Source organism: Epinephelus fuscoguttatus, linkage group LG15 (genome assembly GCF_011397635.1).
Source record: "Epinephelus fuscoguttatus linkage group LG15, E.fuscoguttatus.final_Chr_v1".
Lineage (NCBI taxonomy): Eukaryota > Metazoa > Chordata > Actinopteri > Perciformes > Serranidae > Epinephelus > Epinephelus fuscoguttatus.
Window position 1 is genome coordinate 23679344 of NC_064766.1, and position 19056 is coordinate 23698399.

Below are 19056 nucleotides of genomic sequence, written 5' to 3' on the forward strand. Positions count from 1 at the left end.
CTATGAGTACAGTTGGTTGTAGTCTTTGCGATGTGTAAGATGATGAGACACATGCAATTTGAGACGACACACAGTCGGCCTTTGTCACCACGTGTTCTTTGATGTCGCTTTGGTGTGTCTGGGCCTCGTTATTAAAAACCCCTTTTAACAAAAGGCGTTTCCATGAAAAGGTAGCAGTATTTCACACATCTCCACCTTAAACCATCCAGCTAACTTCTTCAGACACAAGCAAGGCATGATGTGACTGAGAGCGCTGTCTGACCTTAAAAGAAGAACTGACCAAAACTTGTCAAACAACCCCGGTCTTATCAAGCCCTGAAGTAGGTTTATCAGCAGCTTTTCACAGTTCACTTATATGTAAGAATTATATGGACGCAGGGGTTAAACCTTTACCACACTTGCCGAACTTTGGACTGAATTAAACACTGCTTTGTTGACAGTGGGCTCATGCACAAACCACATACTCCAAGCATAGTGAAATTTGACTCACAACTTTATTTGTGCACCCTCTGTTCAGTGTATTCTGTGATGAAACAGAAGTAAAGCTAAAACTGAAAACATCGAGCTCGTCCACACTGATTATGATCTGTGCTGTGCCATCACACAGCAGAGAAGGAAACTCTTAATGATCCCTTCGGGCCAACTCACAAGCTCCACTGGAAGGAGATCCCAAACTGGGGTTTGCGTGAGGAGAGCCTGTGTGGGCCAACGCCAAGGGGACACAAACGATCAAGCAGGCCTGCACTAATTTGCAGAACCAAAGCATGGTCCTTGCTCCTCTCTGACAGCATGCTCCCATGCCAGCACAGATAAAACGCCCAACACGTACTCTCAAGTGTGTATCAATCAAGCAAATGAGGACACAGTCATGCTGGAACCCAGCCATATAATAACTCAGCTTGGAAAACACTTTGGCTATGACAGGCATTATGAAGTACAGCTAACTTTAGAACCAGGCCTCATTTAACCCCAGGACTTCCTCGAGCTTGACAACCTTGAGGGTTGGTAGAACCAAGTGCATTAGACTTAAAGGTCACAAATTAAAGGTCTCAAACTAAAAGGAATGAACACCCTGCTTTGCAACACAACTTAAAGACACTTGGGTAATATGGACTTGTAAAAGGTATCAGACCAGGCTTAGCTGCTTTGTAAAGCTAATAGCTCTCTAAGGTGGGCAGAGCTATGTCTATAATCTTACATACCAAACATACCGGGCCTTAATACTTTAATCTGATTAGCTACTCTTTCAGTTGAGAGACCTATGGATATGAGCAACATAAAACAGAACACAAATCAAGAATAAATAGCTGCGCACACAGCATATGAACAACTTTTAACACCGCACTGACAACTCCACAAGAAGGTGATAGAGTGTGCTTCATGTCCTTGACGGGGTCAACGAGTGAGAGGCTCAACTTGTATCTCCATTGAATAATTTTTAGCCAAGTGTGTGCAGGAGAGAGATAGTAAGAGTAAACTTGAGTCACGCCCTTCTCACACTCGCACCCTTAAACCTGTTAGGCAGTTGAACTGAATGACAGCAGGAGCGCATAGTTCCCTGAACCTTAGCCAAAGTAATTGGACAGAGTTCATCTGCACTCTGAGCATTCATAGTCAAGGCCAAAACAATGAGACGTGGAGCAGCCTGCTATTCTGTTATCAGGACTTGTTTTCCTCAACATAATGCAAACTGAATGGGAAAGAAACTAAACTTAAAAAACATGTGAGACACTGGAAAAAGTGTCCAAGTAAGAAGTCAAACTTTAACAAATTTTTACCCTAGTGTCTAGTGTCTTTTGTCTAAAAATGTATGAAACTTTACAACACATATCTTTAAAGCCATTTTCTCCAAATTTGTTTTTTCTCATATTCTGAGCCAAAAATCTTAACTTTTCACTGCGGGTTTATTCATATATTATTCATAGCCTAGTTTATGTAACATTTTGTTCCTAAAAATACAGTGAAGATTGATTTTTTTTTTTTTTTTTTTAAACGATAGTAGACATTATTTTCTAATTTATGTGCCAGTAAGAGATATCCAAAATTCCTTCTGTAAAAACCTTTGACTCCTATATGTCAACAAAATGAAACAAGAATTTTGGACTTGCTTTCATTAAATTTTCAGATTTCTGCTCTGGAAATTAATGCAAACTATGCATTTAATTAAATAATGTATCCCTTGCCAAGTTATACATACAACTTAAGAACAACTGGAAGTTTCAAGGTGATATCTATTGGTTAAAATTTTACCTTATTCACCTGAGGTGTCTCCCCTTAAGAAAAAAGTTAAAATTCTCTGATTCCCGCTTCTTGAATGTGACTATTTTCTGGTTCCTTTACTCCTTGGTGACAGGAAACTGAATGTCTTTGGGTTGTGGATCAAGTGAGAAATTTGAGGACGTCAACTTTTGCTTTGGATCAATATTTTTCTGACATTTTATAGACCAAACAACTAATTGAAAAATAATCGACAATAAAAATAATCATTAGTTGAAGCCCTACTGTCAGTGTTTGACAGGTGAATTCGTTTCTGGTTTCCAGGGTCAAACATGTTGCAAAAGTAGCTTCCTCATAGCGTTCTTAGTAACTTAACAAATCCCTTTGAAAAAAAAAACCGTAGTCATTGCTTCATAAATAGGTTACTGAAGCTGTAGCAAGAAGCCCATTGTTCAAACATTACAACAGAACTATTGTGAAGTCAGTGAAGGGTCGCTGAGAGGGGGCGAAGAAGTCAGAGGTGAACACGCCCTCCCTACAATAACTGAGTGAATCACACTCATTCACTAATTAACTTAACTGAACATGCACGCGAGTCCACTGTTAGTGGACAGCCCAGTGTAGATGTTTTATAATGCTGACGTGATCACTACACTCAAACAACAAGTGAAGTCATACCTTACACTGCATAATTATTATTGCTCATCAGTGCAAACATACATTTGCCACAACGATGAAAACATATCATTATATGTTAAAGACCGAGCCTATTTGTTTACAGGGCTCTGCCTTTAGCAAATGATCAGGTTCCTAATGCACCGTCTTTATGTGGAAAGTCAGGACCTGGTGCAGAAGGCAAACTGCATCCTAACCCTGCATGGTGGGAGCAATTCAACTCATCCAAGAATAATCTGTTATCAGATTTCATTAAATGGTACGGCGGCATTTTATCAGATGTTCTCGACCAAAAGGAAAAGCCATATCGACTTCTTCCTGTTAGAGTAAAAGCCTTGAGGGATTCCTGGAGCCATGCAATTAAGTGAAAACCCTGTCTAACTAGTGGTTGAGCTTTAACTGGAAACATGCACAAAGCATCAGGAAATAGCAGCGTTGCTGTGGAGAAGCACTGGACTTGACTTAATTGTTTTAAATCGATGGTATTTTGAGCATTGTACCTGCCTGTGTGTAGCTTGAGATCTATTCAAATTATTTGAGAAATCGTACGTGCAACAGGAGAGCAATCCCAACTACACGGCATTGTATATATCTGTATAGGGTGGAGCAGGAATAATTCTTAATCCAGGAAATGAGCTGCATTTTTACGCTCTCAGTTTCCTTGTCTCGAAGTCAGAGGAATTTTTGAGTAGTTTTCCGTTAGACGCCTTAAATAAGGTCTGTGGTTAACAAAGGTTCAGCGACTTTCACGTATTGTTCTACGACAAATGTACGACATTTTGAATCCTTTACATGTCTTTAAAAAGACGGTTGCTAACAAGTGGCTAATGAGACTACAGAGGGTCATCCTGCTAAACACAGCGTTACAGCCTCTTTGCGGTGACAACGTTGAAGCCATGCCACAGTAGTGTAGTTCATTTATAGCATAACATTAGTTTTCTACTTCGGGTGATTGGACATACGCTTCAAAAAAAAAAAAAAAAAAAAATCACATAACTACTGATGTTTATTTGTGGAGATTATATTGCTAAAGAAAACATGTAGGTCTCAAACACACAGAGCTTATTTTCTGCAATAATCCAAATCTGATGGAAGAATACTTTTGGCATTTTGACGAGGCCACCAGGGTAAAGCTAACTTTGGTGTCGCCCTAGAAAAATGTGTCAGCACTCTATATGTAGATACAAACCATTACTTCAATTAAATTATTATAACATAGTGTACCCTTTCATGATAGTCAGAGACAACAGAACAACCTGCAGCTCACTGGTGTCAATCGTATCACCAATAAGATGGTTTACTTTGTAAATAAACACTTGGAAAACTGACAATTATACGGTTTAACAAAAGGTTATTATAGACATGCACAAAGCAGCATAAGATATTTTCCAAGACTTCATTGATTAGATAATTACTCAAATTAAGAAACTTAATGTCAAATGTTTCTCTCTGATTAAAATCCTCTTGAACATAATCACTTTTAAAAAGTGATAATGGTGGCAAAAACTTTTAACATTCAGGGCTTAACGAGAGGGATCATCTGATTGCCTGGAGGAGGAACAAAACCTCGCTGGACTAGTAATTCCAACATCTCACTTGCCTGTGGTAAAACAGAATTTAACAGCTTTTGTTTTGCAGTGCTGATGATGAAAGTAGACAAAGACTGAGTCATCTTGTTTTCTTCTCATTTCAGTTGGAAGCTGCACATGTACAGTACTGATCGGGTACTTCCTAGAAAACAGCAGCCAGTAATGAAATGAGTTGTCCTGGAAACAGGAGTTTAGTTGGCTGATGTTAGAGGATGTGGGTGAAGCTACGTGTTGCGCAATGTGTTGTAAGTTTGAGAGCAAGAAGGATGAAACGGTTGTTTTAAAGGCACATCAAGATGAGGATTAAACATGATATTTAACTAGTTTTGTTGTTGTTTGAGAATTGCTAATAAGTAAAACAATTTGGGCATGTAAAAGTTGACTTTGGGCAACCAATTTGCCCGATCGGGCAAGTGACAAAAAAAAAAGAGAGACTGATGTTGACACTGACACTAAATCATACATTGGTCTAATCCTGCAGGCATCTTGCAACATAGCCAAACTATTTCCACCCCATTTTGTCCAGTTTTGCAGAGTGAACTCACGCACAGACAGACAGACAGACAGACTTAGGAAACTCTGTCGAGGAGGGAAATCTTAGGTGTGGTGGACAAATAGCAGCGGTGAGAAAAGGGAACAAAGATAGGGGTAGCATAAGAGGAGAAGGGGAGAGGGGTCAGGGGTGCGGAGGAGTCATTGTGCCGTGGGGGAATCATGTGAGAGTCACATTGGGGAAAAGCTTCAAGTAGCTCATGGGAAAAAAAGACCAAGAAGTAGAACAGTGAGGCAGACAAATCCCATTTATTAGGGCCTGCACAAGTATTTCTATTACAGCAGCACATTCTGAATTACAAACCTGAGCTGCAACACAGGGGAGACAATGAAAACTTGTCAGCTTTAGGTAGATTTTTTTCTGTAGTGCATGTTCTGGTGGTCACTTTAGTGGGTCCTACCTTTATATGCAGGGGATCCACCGAGCAGCACCACATTGTGTGCATGTCACACAGCCTTTGTGGCAGTATGGAGATAGATTTGTCTCAGCGTTTTTTATGTGAACGCATCAACAGTCTGTGTGTTAATATGTCATCTGTAAATATAAAACAACTTCTACAAATACAAAGATTTGTAAACTTAAAAAAAATATTTTGCAAATATGAAACAACTCTGCAAATACCCAAATTCCAAAACTAAAAAAATAAAAAGACTCAGTGTGCATGAAATAAAAAGCTGCAGGCACAGAATTAAGATTCACAAATAAAAACTGGATTCACAAATATCTGTTCGCTAGCTGAAAATGCTAGAAAGATGCTCAAATACTTTTTGTGTATTTGTAAATTAACTGAATGTATTCACAGATATTTTCATTTATTTCTGGAATTTGTGTATTTGCAGCTGTGTTTTTGTACTTTTGTTTTATATTTACAGATCACACAGACTGTCGGTCTGTTCTCACAAATAATACTAAGACAAATCTATCTCTAGTCAAGTTAAGGCGGTAAAAGATACTTTCAGATGACTAACACCACTGCAGATGCGATTAAAATTGCAAACAGGTCTTTCTTTATTACTGCTGTAATAAAAAACAAGTCATACCTCTTTTACTGTGTATGTGACCTTACATGCAACAGTAATTTATTGCACTTTTCAAGACAATGAAAGGCAACAGCTTGTCGAGTTCACCTGCTACTAGTTTGAACAGCATGTTGAATGTTTCAGTAATGACTAATAGCACACTATTCCCCTTAGGGACAGCTCATCCATAAACAAATATAGCTCCGCTCCTACCACATATTAACATAACGTCTAATAGAGACTTTTTCAGCATTAAATCAAAACCGTTTTGTCCACCTGCCATTGTGCCAAATGGATTGTGAGCTTGTGAGTGAAGCAAATCAAGCAGTCACTTTCATATTTCACCAGCATTTGCCTGGTGCTTATTTCCAATCTCTTTTTAGCTGCCTCTAAATGAGCACAAGCAGGTTGGTTTATTTAAAAAGAAGTCTAGACTGAAGGATCCAGCTATGAATATTGTGGTAAAGATAGCTTATCTGTGCAGCAGCCCTATTGCTGCCTGTCAAGGTCAGTAAACAGGGCCAGTGTCATGTCTACCCACTGACACGGTTACCTCTGAGCAGGAAGGGTCACTCAGGGGAGGCTAGCTGTGTTTAACACACCGCACAGTGCGGATCACTCAGCAGATCTGCAGGACCTGCTAACGTGACTACTGGCTACCATCATTATGGCGCCGTTGTTGCATTGGCAACGTGACAACGATGTGGATACAGACTCATATCTGCAGTACGACGAAGAGGAAACGTGTCCTAACACAAATGACAGGTGGTGTGACTGCCCCCGCAACATGCTAGGACGCGCCAACTTTAGTATTACATTCATGAGGACAGCAAACTTACAGCTACTTAAAGGAGTTAACAAGATATATAATATGTTTGGCATAAGTTAACATGTTCTCCAAAGACAAACGAGGGTTTTCTGTCTTTCAGCAGAGCAGTCTTAGCACAGTAACGTTAGCTGAAGATAAATCTGTACAATAAGTATTAACACCTCTCAGTTTGAAACCTCTGTAACTAAGTAACCGTTAGCTTAGATAGCTTCATTAGCTCCGTTAGTTGCGGATAAATGTCTCACCTTCTCTTCACCACAGCTTCCCTGTCAGCCTTTGACACGAGGTTCCTCTGCTTGCTGCTTCCTCGATATCTGCTCTGGTTCAGCCGGTGTCCTTGACCACGCTGCTTCTAGTTATACCTATCAGATTAGACCAACCAGCGTACTACTACAACGTCACTTCCTTGTAGCGTGCGCCAAATTACACACAGAACTATCGCGAGATCTCAGTGGGGGCTCCACGTGCTGTTTGACATTGGTGAGTCAGAGAAGTGGCTGTGGATGTGTAGTGTATAACAAGGAGCAAGTGGTTTTTCTTGCCTCAAATGTTTGCACTCATATTATAGATGAAAAACAAGATCCTGTGAGTTATTATAGTGACAAACTTTATCACAATAATGACTTAGTGTCTTAAAATGATGAGTTAGTAACTCAAAGTAATAAGAAACTTTATCAAAATAATGAGTTATAGCTCAAATTAATGACTTATTCATCTCAACATACTGACTTGTTATCTCAGAATAATAAGAAGCTTTATGAAAATAATGACTTAGTACCTAAAAAAACATTAAAACTGTCACAAAAAATTGACTTGCTATCTCAATATACGGAGTTGGTATCTTAAAATTATGACTTGGTATACCAAAATAATAAGAAACTCTCTCAGACTAATAGCTTAGTATTTCAGAGTAATGAATTAGTAACTCAAAATGAGACTTTATCAAAATAATGAGTTAGTATCTCAAAATAATTAAAAGTGTCTCAAAATAATGACTTACCATTTCGAAATACTGAGTTGGTATCTAAAAGCAATGACTTGGTATCTTAAAATAATAAGAAGCTTTCCAAAAATGACAAGAAATGTTCTCAAAATTAATGACTCAATATCTCAAAATACTGAGTTGGTATCTCAAAGAATGAGAAACTTTCTGAAATAATAAAAAAGTAAATAAAACATGAGTTAATATCTCAAAATAATGAGAAACATTCTAAAAATAATGACTTACTCATCTAAAAAAAATGACGTAGTATTTCAAAGTAATGAGCTAGTATCTCAGAATCACTAAAACTGTCTTAAAATAATGACTCACTATCTGGAAATACTGAGTTGGTATCTCAAAATAAAAAGAGGCTTTCTCAAAATAATCAGAAGTTCTCTTAAAATAATAAGTAACTCAAAAAATGATTGATTTTTTTCAAAAATAATGAGTTAATATGTCAAAATATTGAGAAACGTTCTCATTCAATGAGTTGTTTCTAAAACTAATGTCTTACTCATCTCAAAAAAAAAAGACTTACTATTTCAAAATCGTTAAAACAGACTTAAAATAATGAGTTCCTAACTAGAAATACTGAGTTGGTGACATTTATGACATTTATGACATGGTATCTCAAAATAATGAGGACCATTCTCAAATTAATGAAAGATATTTTTCCCCAAAAAATACTTAATATCTGAAAATAATGAGGAACATTCTCAAAATAGTGAGTTATAGCTAAAAAACAAAAAAAAATCAGTAACTCAACATAATGAGAAACTTTCTGAAAATACTTACCTAAAAAAATTAGAACCATTACTTAGTCAATATTTTGAAACTACTTCTCATTAGTTCAAGATATTACCTAAATCATTATTTTCAGAACTTACAGGATTTTTTCATTCATCATCATAATGGTGAAAATGGGCTTCTATACTTATTTTAATGAAGACCTTTATGTGAGCAGATAACTTTAAACATTAAAACAGACAGCTCTTTTGGATAGTAAACAGAAAACCGTGAAATTAAATAAGGTCATTGTCAGTGGTGAGAAGTTATTACATTTATATAGTCCCATGTCACAAATCACAGTTGGCTTTACAATCTCTGCAGCACACAACTCCTTCTGTTCTCAGACCCTCACAGTGGAGATGGAAAAATTCCCTCCAATGGAAGAAGGATGGAAAAAACCTCAGGAAGAGCGACTGAAGAAGGATCCCTCCCCCAGGACGAACAGAGGTGCAACAGATGTGCAGAATAACCAGCACGATAAAATTACAATATGGATAATCCATATGACATGATGACAGTATAAAGACGAGTCTATATTTATGAAAACTCCACACCAGTAGAGATAAATTGAGTAAAGCTTATGTTGCATAATAAACTTTTTGGGTTCCTGTACAGTATTTTGTGTCGGGGAGAAGCCACCTCAGTCATGGATTACCTTGAATGATCCCCAGTGTGTCACAGACAGGTCGGCGACTTCAATGTGCAGCTCACCTTGAAATGAGAACAAGCACAACACCAATGTGCCAAGTGCTAGTACCTTTCAGACCCACAGTCCAGCTGTGAAAACATCAGCTCTGGTAAAGGAAAGTGAGTGCAGGCCTATTTAGTTTGGTCATCAGCATGCTGACTAAGTCAGACACACAGATTTTTTTCCAGTTAAGATGTCTGGGACCTTTTGGGCTCCTTCTTTTCTAATATCCACAAGTAATGCAGTTTTATACAACTTTAGTTAAACGTGCAGGATTTGGAAGCCAACAAAATTATTTAGTCAAAGTTAAAGTCAGTGTTTGATTGACCTTTACTCATCAGAAAAACAGCACATCTGTTCCAGCAGCTTGAAACCCAGACAGTATCAATAATTTGGTTATTATACCACCAGGTGTTATGTCCATACAGACAGGGCTGATACATCTACAGCTCCTGGGATTGGGCATTTGTGGTGGGCAGCAGCAGAGCAGACGCCAGTGGTGGTAAATTATTAGTAAGTCTTTGTAGACAGGTGGCTCTTTCTATTTTTTTAAGGGTGGTTTTGCAATCTCATTACAACCCCGATTCCAAAGAAGCTGGGACATTGTGTAAAAATGTAAATAAAAACAGAATGCAGTGATTTGCAAATCTTTTGGGGGCTTTATCCAGGGGAAAGTTGTGACACGTTCACAAAAGTCTGGAACATGTCACACGTAAACAGGAACTGGTAAAAGATTAATGTATCATGACTGGGTTGAAAAGAGGCATCTTCAAAAGGCTCAGCTGTTTACTGCATGGACTTTGTAATGAAATTAAAGATTTCACCATCTACAAGCCATGATATCATCAAGAGATTCAGACAATCTGCAGAAATCTCTGCATTCAAGGAGCAAGGCTGAAAACAAACACTCAATGTCTGTGATCTTGATGATGGTGTAAAGGATATGACTACACGGGCTCAGGAACACTTTGGAAAACCATTGTCAGTAAACACAGCTCATCTCTAAAGCTACCAATGCATGTTCAGACTCTACCATGCAAAGTGAAAGCTATTTGTCAACAGCATCCAGAGACGCGGCCGACTTCTCTGGAATCTCATCTGAGATGGACTGATAGTAGGAAAGTGTGCTGTGGCCTGACGAGTCCATCATAGACGCTGTGTCCTCCAAACTACAGAGGAAAAAGACCATCCACATTGAGTGTGTTTACAAGGTCTTTAGTATCCCGGTTTTGATTGGGTTTTTTAAGTATCCCGTTTTTGTGTTTGTGCATGTAAACACCATATCCTGAATTCAGAAACCAGGTTATGCCCTTTTCCGGTTTCAAGAAACCTGGTTTTGCCACCTGGAGTACTCCAATAGAAGCCGGGATACTGGAGCATGTAAACACCTTATCCTGGTCTCTGACGGCTGCCCGCCGTGTGCGCAGGCGCCAGAGTGACACACCAGATATACAAGCAACATGGCGGCAACGAGAGCTTCCCATTTTTGGAGTGATGAAAAGACTGAATTTTGCCAGAAAATGATGAAAGAACTCAACATAACTACGTGTTTAGACGGCAGAAGACACGGAAATGCTGACCTATTCAAGTCTGTTGCGGACAAGCTACGTGACGCTGGTTTTCCACCTTGCACCGTTGAACAATTTAGGTCGCAGTGGAAAATATTAATATTTATAATAATAATAATTAATAATTAAATATAATTAATAAATACATCACATTTCCCGCTCAATCTGTTGTAAACAAAAGACGTAAAAGACATAACACACGCCTGCGCAGATAAGATGCTGTGACCAGAAAACGGGTTACTGGTATTTATCATGTATACAGGGATATGAATAACCGGGTTTCTCTGTGTTCCATGTAAACATCATATCCCGGATATGCCCAAAGCCGGGATAAGCCTCAAAACCGGGATACTAATGACCTTGTAAACACAGTCACAGTTACCAGCATAAAGTTCAAAGCCAGCATCTGAGATGGTATGGGGATGTGTTAGTGCCCATGGCATCATGGGTAGCTTCGCATCTGTGAAGACACCATGAAAAGTACATATAGGTTTTGGAGCAACATATGCTGCCATCCAGACGACGTCTGTTTCAGGGATGTCCCTGAGTGTCCCAGCAAGACAATGAGACACATTCTGCTTTTAAGTAACCGCCCAGGTACTATACCAGACCGGCGTCTCTCTGAAGTTGTCAAAAACTAACACTTGGTCAGTGACTTTCATGTCAAAAAGCTGTTCTTTCATGTTGGTATGATACGCTGCCGGTTGCAAGTCTCTCGGGTGAAAGCCGATGGTTGTTGGACACAACCACACCACCTTAGTTGGACTTTTTGCCCCATTAAAGTTTGTTGTTGTCCCAACATTGATGCTGCATGACGCCATTAAACAATAATGGCCGGTACTGACTTCCTGTTTGAATGTAAATCCTCATGACACACAAAATAAGACAAAGGAGACCCCAAACTGTTGAGCAACTATAGTCGCATTTCAAGTAAGAATGGGAAAGCATTTCACATTCACAACTTCAACAGTTACTGTCCTCAGCTCCCAAACACTTACTGAGTGTTGTTAAAAGAAAAGGTGATGTCACACAGTGGTAAACATGCTCCTGTCCCAACTTTTTTGGAACGTGTTGCAGGTATCAACATTAAAGTTCATCAGTTTGAACATTAAATATCTTGTCTTTGAGCTGAATATAGGTCAGAAAGGATTTACAAACCATCACATTCTATTTGTATTTGCAGTGTCCCAGCTCTTGTTGAATCGGGGTTGTGTTTACCATCACTTTTAATTATTGATTCTTGAACCCAAACAGCCTCTGTAAGGTTGTGTTACTGTCCCTCTAATTGCTCTTTTGGGTGTCTTCAGTAATTACATGTTTATGCCCAGTGCAGGCTGCTAATGTATATTTTGTGCAAACCAGTCTTTGGGAGGTCTGAGCTCAGGTTTAATAATTTTCCCACAGCGTAATGTTCCCACATTTTGGGCCAAGGTCCATCAAGTGACATAAAATGATATTATGATACTATACTTTTTTCAGGTAGCTGTATTCAACAACCACCCCTTGTTTTCAGACACTTAAAGCAACCGTATATCTCCTGCTGAACAAAACAGTCGACTCCATGGGAAGATATTTCTGTCCTTCCCTATAAGGAGCCGTCTCACAGTCAAGGATTTAGAGTTCTGAAAGTTCAACAGCATTTTTCACAGTGAGTCGTCGTTGTAGTTTCATGCAGTCGCAGGCCAAGAATGTAAAGTCGCCATAGAGACTGTCGGCAGATTGAACTGTCTCTTTTTTTCTGTGTAATCATTACATGACACTCTGATGTGGCTGTTGTCGAGCAACAGGTAATAATGCCTGAGCCTGTGTTGTTTGGTTGAATTGTTAACTTGGAGGCAAATATGTTGGACGTGAACAGCACAGCAAGCTTTCCACATTACAGTACATGAAACTGCCACCCCGGCACCTCTCAGAATGAATATTAATGCAAGGTGGAGGTGGCTCTTTGCTTTCACTGGAAATGTCTGACCTCTTTTTTAAGCAACTAATAAACACATGACACAGACTCAGGAGGCTGCAAGACTAAACCACAGTGGTGAAATGATCAAGAAACACCTCATGCAACACCTTAGTTCCTTCCTTCATGTGAAAACATCCTCTTTGGTGAATGAATATAGGAACAGGCTTTTAGATTAGCACTAAATCTTGTTTTACTTCAAGTGCTGAGACAAAAAGTGTGGAAGCTACCTTTCAATCTGTGACTGATTATGTTGACATACACTCACTGTTAATGCAAATAGCTAATTAGCCAATCACGTGGCAGCAACTCAGTGCATTTAGGTATGTAGACATGGTCAAGACGACTTGCTGAAGTTCAAACTGAGGATCAGAATGATTTAAGTGACTTTGAACGTGGCATGGTTGTTGGTGCCAGACGGGCTGGTCTGTCAGAAACTGCTGATCTACTGGGATTTTCACACACAACCATCTCTAAGGTTTACAGAGGATGGTCTGACAAAGAGGAAATATCCAGTGAGCAGCAGTTCTCTGGGTGAAAATGCCTTGTTGATGCTAGAGGTCAGAGGAGAATGGCCAGACTGGTTCAAGATGATAGAAAGGCAACAGTGACTCAAATAACCACTGGTTACAACCAAGGTCTGCAGAAGACCATCTCTGAACCAACAACACGTCCAACCTTGAAGCAGATGGGCTACAGCAGCAGAAGACCACACCAGGTGCCACTCCTGTCAGCTAACAACAGGAAACTGAGGCTACAGTTCACACAGGCTCACCAAAACTGGACAATAGAAGATTGGAAAAACGTTGCCTGGTCTGATGAGTCTGGATTTCTGCTGCCACATTCAGATGGTAGGGTCAGAATTTGGTGTAAACAACATGAAAGCATGGATCCATCCTGCCTTGTATCAAGGGTTCAGGCTGCTGGTGGTGGTGGTGTAATGGTGTGGGGGATATTTTCTTGGCACACTTTGGGCCCCTTAGTACCAACTGAGCATGGTTTAAACACCACAGCCTACCTGAGTATTGGTGCTGACCGTGTCCATCCCTTTATGACCACAGTGTACCCATCTTCTGATGGCTACTTCCAGCAGGATAACGCACCATGTCACAAAGCTCAAATCATCTCAAACTTGTTTCTTGAACATGACAATGAGTTCACTGTACTCCAATGGCCTCCACAGTCACCAGATCTCAGTCCAATAGAGCACCTTTGGGATGTGGTGGAACGGGAGATTCACATCATGGATGTGCAGCAGACAAATCTGCAGCAACTGTGTGATGCATTCTTTATGATTTGGCAGGTTGGACGTCAGTGACCACCCACAGACAACAGCACTGGTATATTTTTATCTATAAAGATAAATTGGGCAAACTTCCAGCCTACCTCTGCACCTTCTGTGTGTTGGCTCTAGTAGTTTCCAGCTACATTCCTCCAAGTGGTTGCCTATCAATGAATCCTGTGTTTTAACAGATCAGGGGAAAACCACATTTTCCTACTGTGCACAAGGAGATGGAACAATCTTCAGAAAGATCTAAAATTAGAAACACTTATTTCCATCAATGAATTGAAAGAATGTGGTGACAGAGACGTGTGCTTGTTTTTACTGAGAGGCCACTGTGTTTGAATAGTTGTTATTTTACTGTGGATTTTTGTATTATGTGTTGTATTTGTTGCATTTTAATTGATTTTGATCCGTCTCAATGGGACTTCCTTGTTAAACAACGTCAAATTACATATTTCTAAATAATAAACTGTTCGTTGAAGTCCAAAGCAAAAGCTCAAGACATCAATAGGTAATCGACTAAGGAAGCTCATAAACGAGACGTTAGATAAGAGAGTCTGTGCAGGATATGTTAACAATTAACATCACTGAGGAAACACAGACGAGCTCCTGACTGTCTGAGTTGTACAATATCTGCAAATAAAAGCGATTGCAGAATCAATTTGTTCCACACACACAATGCCGACATTTTGGTTCACAGTCAAATGCACTCAGTGCTCTCTTTACACACCCACAGTCCAATACGACATCTTTACAAAACTCATAACAGCCTGTGTGTGTGACTGAGCTCATAGCTAAAGGTGGTGTTGTTCTGTCCTACATTATACTGAGAGTTGTCCTCTTCATTTACATACAGGAGGGGTGCAGCACCTCTAAATATAATGCAGTCACGCACAACACCACCACTGACGATGACCTCAGTGACAAAACATATAATATTAGTAACACCTACATGACAGTGTCGACAGAAATAGAACATTAAAGGCATTGTGAAGATAGACAATTTGGCAGAACAATTGTAGTGGACCATATGTGTACCTAATAAGTGGACACTGACTGTATATTGACAACTATTGAATGCATTAAATTTCCTACAGATATTCAGGGACCACCTGCCAAATTAATTCCCTTCAGCCTCAGCTGTACTTTGTGTTAAAGGTCCAACGTGTCGGATTTTTTGCCATCTAGTGGTGAGGTTGCAACCAACCGAATATGACTCGCTCATCCCTACTTTTCCAAGCATGTAGAGCAACACATCCTCACTCCGACCTCGTCACATATCGACGTTTGGGTCATGGACTTTCCACGTCGAGATCCAACATGGAAGGTACCCTAAGTGTGTTGGTTGTTGACGTTTGGGACGCCATGTTAAGTTCAGCTTGTTACATGCATTGTCATCTTTCAGGATACACTCCCGTTTTCACAGGACATGTACAGTTTGCACACAAAATGAATGCACTATGTCTGTAAGACACCACAAATTTATGTTTTTTTCCTTCAGCCACAAATGCTCGTGGTTATATTTAGCCAACCCACAAACGTGGTTGGGTTTAGGAAAAAAGAACAGGGTTTGGTTTTACATTCATACGGGAGCACCGGCCTCCATGTGTGAAAGTCGGTGGTTGTTGGAGTGCTGACTGCACTATAAGACCTCAACAATATGCTTTCACTATCGGGATGATCATGAATATCATGTCCAGCATCACTCAAAGAGACTGCTGGGCCGAAGAGACTCTGCAAAAACAAGCTGCACTAATATTAAAAATGCATCTTAATCAAGCATTGGCATTTTTCATAACAAAAGTTACAGTTCAATGCCATTTCATGTACTTACTTACTTACTTACTTCTCACTAAAAAGGATATGTTCACTAAAAAAAAGGTGACAACTGTGCTGCTGCTAGAGAAACCCACTCTGATCTTAGAGAAAGCTTCAGTTTCTTGGAGGAGCACAATCCTCTATGAGTCGAGAAGAAGCATTTTCCGTTTCCCATAATGCTGCTAAATCCCATTAAAACCCTCTTTGGTGAACACGGATCTGTTTGTTTATGACGTGAAGTCAATAATGAGATCAGATATTTCAGGATGTAAACTCAGTGACGGGGATCCTTTCTTTGAGAGAAGCACATGAGGGTGGCCTCACTGCAACCACAGCTGGACTTATAATCTACTTCGGATAAAATCCTATGTTGCAGGATCTGACAAAACAAGCCTGTTAATGATACCTTACACTGTGTACACATCTCTTACAGGACACTGTTAATTAGATGATTCCCAAACGCCAGGTGAAAGAGATTTGTTTTTATTCTTTGTCTTCCTGCAATAAAGGTTTGCAAGTATTCATACGTATGAAACTGCAGGTGATTTACTGTGTTGATGACAGAGGAAGTGTAAGTACATGAACCCCTGAACACCTGCGTTTAGTTATGCAAAATCACAATAAAGAGGGGAAGAAGTCAACGAAAGTCTCTTCTCTATTTCTGTGTTCTGTTACTTCTAGTACTTCTTTGTGACATTCATCTGATAACACTCCATGCACAGCAGATATTCGTTGTATAATAACCGACAAGGCTCAGTTCAGAGTGGCTCAAAACGAGGACTCACCCTCTGGTTTTTAGTCAGCACGGAAAATAGAGCTCTTTTGAAGTTTAGATTTGGTGTTTGGCCTTGGGAGAGGTACTTTTTTCCTACAGGAAACCATGAAGGTGCTGACACAGACAGTCGCAACCACAGCACACACCTGCAAGGCAAGGGGGAGGTGGACCAACTCAAACCAAGATCTCCTCTGAAACCCATTATGACCTTATATAACCGTGCACAGATGAAACCAGCTTCAGCCAGCATGTTTGGAGTCACGCTACACCGGCAAACCAATTGATTAATGTTAGATGAATAATCAGGCAACACAAGATGCAGTAGAAGAAGAAAAAATGTTACGACCACGTGATCAGAAAACTTTCACATATATTTGGTGGAAAACAAGGTCATTTTAAATGTCTAATTTCCTGTCTCTTCAAGCCTGCAACCACCCAACATCTGCTGTATGATTCATAAGAACAAACCTCACACACTCTCTTTTACACACTCTCTTCCATCCCGCCTTTTTCACTTGAATATTATCAGCTGTCGCCGTCCAGCAGCCTAACAGTCAATGCATCACTTTCGCAGAAAAGATATCGTTATCACTGACCCACCCAGGAGCTCTGCAGGGGGGAGACACACAGATGGCACAATCTACAGTACAGTACAATCAGCGTGTAACAGTACCCTCTATACGCTTGTGAGAGACAATGTGAGGTGACAGCTGGAAAGATCTGAGACTTGATGTTAAAAAAAATTACAGCTGCACGACTGTAAGATTTTACTGGGCCATATGCATGAAAAGCATCTGTATAATACTTTATATTATCTCGCAAAGTGTCCTTTGTCCTAATTGCAATTTAAAGATACATCGTCGAGAACCTTAATAAAAACTACACAGAAAATTGTGCGACTATATTTCCAATTCGGACACAAAATTTGTTTTTTCTCATTGGAAATTCATAATGTTTTAGTTCAAATGGTCGTTTCCCCAGGTTTCCAGACTACTGTTACCCTACACATTCCCCCCTCCAAAAGATCTGGGATGTTACAGAAGTCAAATGATCAACAGAGAAGCATCATTTGAGTCTCCTGGAGGCCATGGGAAGGCTAGTTCTCTTACTTTAATTTCTTTCTTTCTTTTTGATGATATTTTTAAGTATGGGTGAGTATGTCAGTCCCAACATACAGTCCTGTTCAGAGGTGTCATAGTGGAGGGCAAAGTGGGACTGATTACCCGGGGCCCCAGTTGGGGGTGGGGCTCGAGAAGCTTGAAATGCAAAGTTTGGTTTTGTTTGCAGTTTTTTTTATTTCTTAGCAGGGATGTAGCATCAAATTCTGGGCCCTACGCATAAGCAGTCTCTGTTGGCCCTATGCCCTTGATCCATGTCTCTCTCAGGCACCTTTTGATTATTATTATTTTTTTTTATTTTTTTTTACATAGTCAGTTTGTGTTCTTTCCCGTTTCATTCTATCTTTTCCTCTTTGGAGCCTTGATTTCCCTTTCTTGTGGGACTGCATGAGAGTGCGTTGGTGCCCCAGCAACATAAACAGTGACTCACTCGGCTCTAGCTGTGTTTAAAGACAGATCCTAGTGCAGGGTTGAACTAAACCATTTTGCACTTTCAAGGGGTTGAGAGGGTCGTCAGAGAGCTTCAACTATTTTTTCTTAAGTTCAGCCTTTAACTTTAACTTAAAAAAAAAAAAAACAACAACTTTGTTTCACTTTAAGTTTCTTTAAAAGATTACCCACATGGACTTTAAAAGAAAGGCCATCATCAATATGGATGCCCAGATATTTGTAGTTGGACACAAGTTCAATCGGTGTACCCTGAAGAGAAACAATGCTGGGAAGAGCAGCTGGCACCCACTTGCTATTAGAGAAAAGCATGGCCTTAGTTTTATCGACATTTAATACTAATTTAAGATGATGCAATTGAGACTGGAGGCAAAGACCGAAAGGCATTAAATACAGAGGATGCACAGCAATATAAAATTGTGTCATCAGCATATAAATGAACAGATGCATTTGAAATAGACCCAATATTGTTAATATAAATTGAGACTGCAGTGCAGAAAAGACTGAGCCTTGCAATACCCCATTTGAGACATTGAGCATGCTGGAAGAGAGGTCGCCAAAGTGCACAGACTGTCCGACAGGTAATTAGTAAACCAACCAACTGCATGAGAAGAAAACCCAATGTCAGACAGGCGCTGGCACAAGATACTGTGGTCAACGGTATCAAACGCTTTGGACAGGTCGACAAAAAGTGCAGCACAATGGTTCTTTTTGTCTAGGGCCTCCATAATGTCATTAACCACTTTG

At 39.8% G+C, this 19056-nt stretch overlaps 1 protein-coding gene across 1 annotated transcript in view; it reads right to left on the reverse strand.

Moving 5' to 3' along the window:
• The window catches only part of LOC125901572 (transferrin receptor protein 1-like), a 30237-nt gene extending 22952 nt beyond the window's left edge, over positions 1-7285 (reverse strand). Inside the window, exon 1 of the mRNA XM_049597272.1 lies at positions 7128-7285. The gene's annotated coding sequence lies outside the window, so the exon portion shown is untranslated. The remainder of the gene's footprint in view (positions 1-7127) is intronic.
• Positions 7286-19056: the final 11771 nt, after the last annotated feature.